The following is a 4,012-nucleotide window of genomic DNA, read 5'->3' as shown; positions in this document are numbered from 1 at the left end:
ATGAATTTGTATTAGAATAATTGATTCTTTATACGGCATTTCGCTTTGCGGCCAAGTTTCGTGGAACCTATCTAGGCCGTAAAGCGAGGTATGGGTGTATTAATTTATTAATTGTGATTCGCTGTAATAATGTTTAGAGTTTCGACTATTAGTGTGTCTTAAAATTAATTCGTATGGTTTAAAACCAGTTGTTTTAACATTTGTGTTATTATAAAAAATTATAGCACAAAGTAAAGAATTTAGAACACGTACATCGGTATTTTCAATTTTAAAAATTCGTATCGTCTCTGTTAGAGTTCAATGAAAACCTTCTAATGATGCGTTATTAAACTAAATGTTAATTTGAAAACATAGAGAACTATATCAGGTTATATTATTTATTATTATAAACTATTAACATATTTTTATAAACTATTAAATTTATTTCATGATCTGCAAATATGAAAAAAAGGATTTCAATTATATTAAATTTGATCAGATTTTTAAAATGATATATTTTGTCTTCAGAAAATATATGTTTATTTTCATAGACGAATATCTTCTTTATTAATTTCTATTTGGTGAAATCTGTTAGCAAGATCCAAAGTTGTAAAATATGAACATTTGCCTAGTTCATCTAAGTTATCGGAAATGTTTGGCAAATGATAACGATCTGTGACACAGTAACTTCATTTAATTTTCTGTAGTCGATGACCAAACGCCATTTAATTTTTCCATTAGCATCCGGTTTCTTCGAAACCACTCATACTGGAGAGGAATATGGGTATATAGAAGGTTGACTAATATTTTGATCCAATATTTTGTCAATTTGATTTTTAACTTCAGCTCTATGAATATGGGAAATCGGTATGATTTTGTACAAATTGGCTTCCAATTTCCAATATCAATATAAAAAATTTAATTATATTTTAAATATAATTCTTCAATTAAAAATTGATTTTCATTATATAAATTTTCTAGTCTTAATTGATCAAGAATTCTATAATTTCGAGATCTCGATTTTAAATTATTATTGCGATGACGACTGTTTTATGGGATAGTCATGGAGTTACCTTAATTTATTATCTTCACCGAACACCTTTAAAATCTAACCATGACCGGGTAAATCCGGAAACCCTAATTATGAATGTCATATTAAGGGTGCATAACAGAACGACGAAGACTGTGTCTCCAGGTTAATGAAATTCTTGATGTTGTGTATTGTTTTTAAAATTTTAATTTTAGCTTCCGAATTGAGGAGAGTGAGATGTAGTGAAACGAAATTTATTAGCCGTTTGTACCTTCCTGTATATTATACTGTAATTATCTGTTGATATACCACACGGTATATATAGCTTCTCTCAATGGTCATCGGAGCAACTACGAGGATAGTCGGGGAATTTGGTTAATTTTCCTGGTTTTACTTCATCATCCCCTGGGATACTGATTGTATACTGTGTGCTATATTTGTTCTGGTCATGGTGAGTGTTCCTGTTTGTGTATTTTTTGTTTATATTTTAATTTATGCATTGTAGTTTGAAACTAAGAAAAATGAAGGATCACGTGTTAGTGCCTAAAACTTTAGTGACTAAGAGTCGTGTCTTCATCGAACCCACCCCATCTAAAAACCTTCAGGCGCCCTAAATTAGGAATACGGAGAGATTGGCAAAGATATACAAAGTGAATTATTGAAGGTTAGAACCCATTTTTATTTGATTATGATGAGAAAGTGCTTCGTATGATCTTTAAAATACATTTCAAATATTTCATTTTAAACAAAGAAACAAAACTAGAAAATAATTAACAATTTTTTATTTAATTAATTGTACTTAGTTTAACAACTAGTAACAATTATATTTAAATATAATTTAAACAAATACATTTATTTAGTTTAATAAAACATATTTTTCTTTGGGGATGAAGGAAACTTATCAAATTTTATATTTATTTTAGTATCCATAAATTAATAATCATACATTTGATTATATTCCTGTGAATGTTATCTCATTTCAACAACATTTTAAATATTAAATTACTTAACATTTACATATATTAAACTCATTAAGTTACAAAATAGTTTTCAACAAATTATATATTATATTTAACCTGTATGTGATACGTAATTAATATTAATACTTTTATATAAATTAAATTAATTTTATGTTATATTATTAAAAACAGTCTTTTCTATATTGAAGGAAACTGAGTAGTAAACAGATAAAGTATGTAATGATTTATATTTACTTTAGTTAAATAATATATTTTTAAATTCATTAAGTATCCTAAAAGTATTTAATTTTAAATGCGTATCGCCAACAAATTTAAATCAGATTTTAACAATTTTTCAAATTCCATTGAAAACTAAGTGATTCTAACGAGGTCTAACAGTATTTTTTAAAAATACAGAAAATTAATATTAAAATGTTTTTTACTAAAAGTAGTGTAGGTTCTCAATAATTTGCAATGGTTACTTAATTGGTTTTAATAGTGGACAATAAAGCATTGGAAGTTGCAAGAATGTTAGTTTGGTTTTCTAAGGACAACTCTACTTATTTATAGACTTAAAGTTAAACTAATTTGATCAAAATTTTCGAATTTTAATGATGTGAAACGCATATTTGAATTTAATTATGGTAATTTAAAAAATATATAATCATAAATATTTTATTTATTGAAGACATGGTTCCATAAATAGAAAATTAATAAGACCTGCTGAAAATTTATTTATCCATTTATTTCAAACATTATTTGAAAGTAAGTATTGTGACCAAAAATACAATAAGTACAACATTACATATATACAGTGATGTGAAAAATAATAAGGACACTTGCTGGTATGCAAAAATATGCAAATTTACCAATGTTTTCAATTCCTTTAAGAAAAAAATAGAAAAATAATTTATTTACAAAGTTCTTTAAATTTTCATGTGAAAAAAAAATAGGGACAATTTCAAAATTGCCAAAAATGTATTTGTTTGAATAAATTTCTTTAATGTATTTAGTACTTAGTTACTTTACTTAGTCTCTATTTTTAATAACTGCCAAACATCGACGAGGCATCGAGTCTACCATCTTTGGCCGTTTCTTGGGGAATTGAATTTCATGCTTCCTCCACCAGAACTCAGAGGGCTTCTTTATTAGTGACACTTTTACTCCTCAGAGCTATTTTCACAACGTGCCACAAGTTTTCGATAGGATTTAGATCAGTTGATTGGACCTATGATAAATTATCTCCAACAACGTTTTGAAAATATTGAAAACATGTTTTCATTCATACACATGAATATGACAACGAATTTATTTTTTTATTTTTAGTAAATATTAATATTACCACAATTTTATTAATAAAATAAAGAAAAAATTTTCGTAAATTATTTTATTTATAATTGTAACAAAAATAGACATTTTAACTTTGTGTTGTACAAGTGTTATTATAATTTAAAATATTTTCAGTTAAAGAATCACATCTTACAGAAAAATGATCCAATTAATACTTATATATGTGACAATTTCATTTTGCACGTGTTTATAATTTTTATATTTTAGGTATTATAACAAGCTCCTCCGAAATTTAAAGGGCCATCGTCACAAGAAGGTGTGAGGTCTTTTTAGACATTGTATTAACTGAAGAAATACTAGAAACAATCAGTGACCGGAAGAATATATCAGTATCTGTGTACCAGATGTTGAAAATTTCGCAGCACAACTGATATTTAAATAACACGAAATCATGTAAGTTACTTAAAATAGGTAATATTTTAAGTAATGAGTATAAATTATTATTACTGTTAAATTTTATTAATATTTATATTTTATTGGGTACATTATAGGTATATAATTTGTTGTTGTCAAGAATAAGGTTTATAACCTGCTGCTCCACAAACATTAGGGTTGTTAATTTGACAATTATTTAATGTGTCTACCAAAAACGAGGTGATTTGTTCGCTGAGATGTGTCCATAATTACCAGTCTTCCATGTTTCCCTAAACTGAAAATAATTCATTCATAATTAAAACATTTTTACCACCAATTA

General features: G+C 26.3%; 1 long non-coding RNA gene across 1 annotated transcript; it reads left to right on the top strand.

Annotated features, from left to right (window-relative positions):
* The first annotated feature begins 1,084 nt into the window (after positions 1-1,084).
* On the top strand, positions 1,085-3,777 carry LOC126265882 (uncharacterized). Its single transcript, XR_007548364.1, has 4 exons — positions 1,085-1,174; positions 1,225-1,460; positions 1,515-1,673; positions 3,526-3,777. It is a non-coding gene; the product is annotated as an uncharacterized LOC126265882 (long non-coding RNA).
* The last annotated feature ends 235 nt before the right edge of the window (positions 3,778-4,012 follow it).

Source organism: Aethina tumida, chromosome 6, assembly GCF_024364675.1.
Source record: "Aethina tumida isolate Nest 87 chromosome 6, icAetTumi1.1, whole genome shotgun sequence".
NCBI classification, from domain to species: Eukaryota; Metazoa; Arthropoda; class Insecta; order Coleoptera; family Nitidulidae; genus Aethina; species Aethina tumida.
This window is presented reverse-complemented; position numbering and strand designations above follow the sequence as displayed.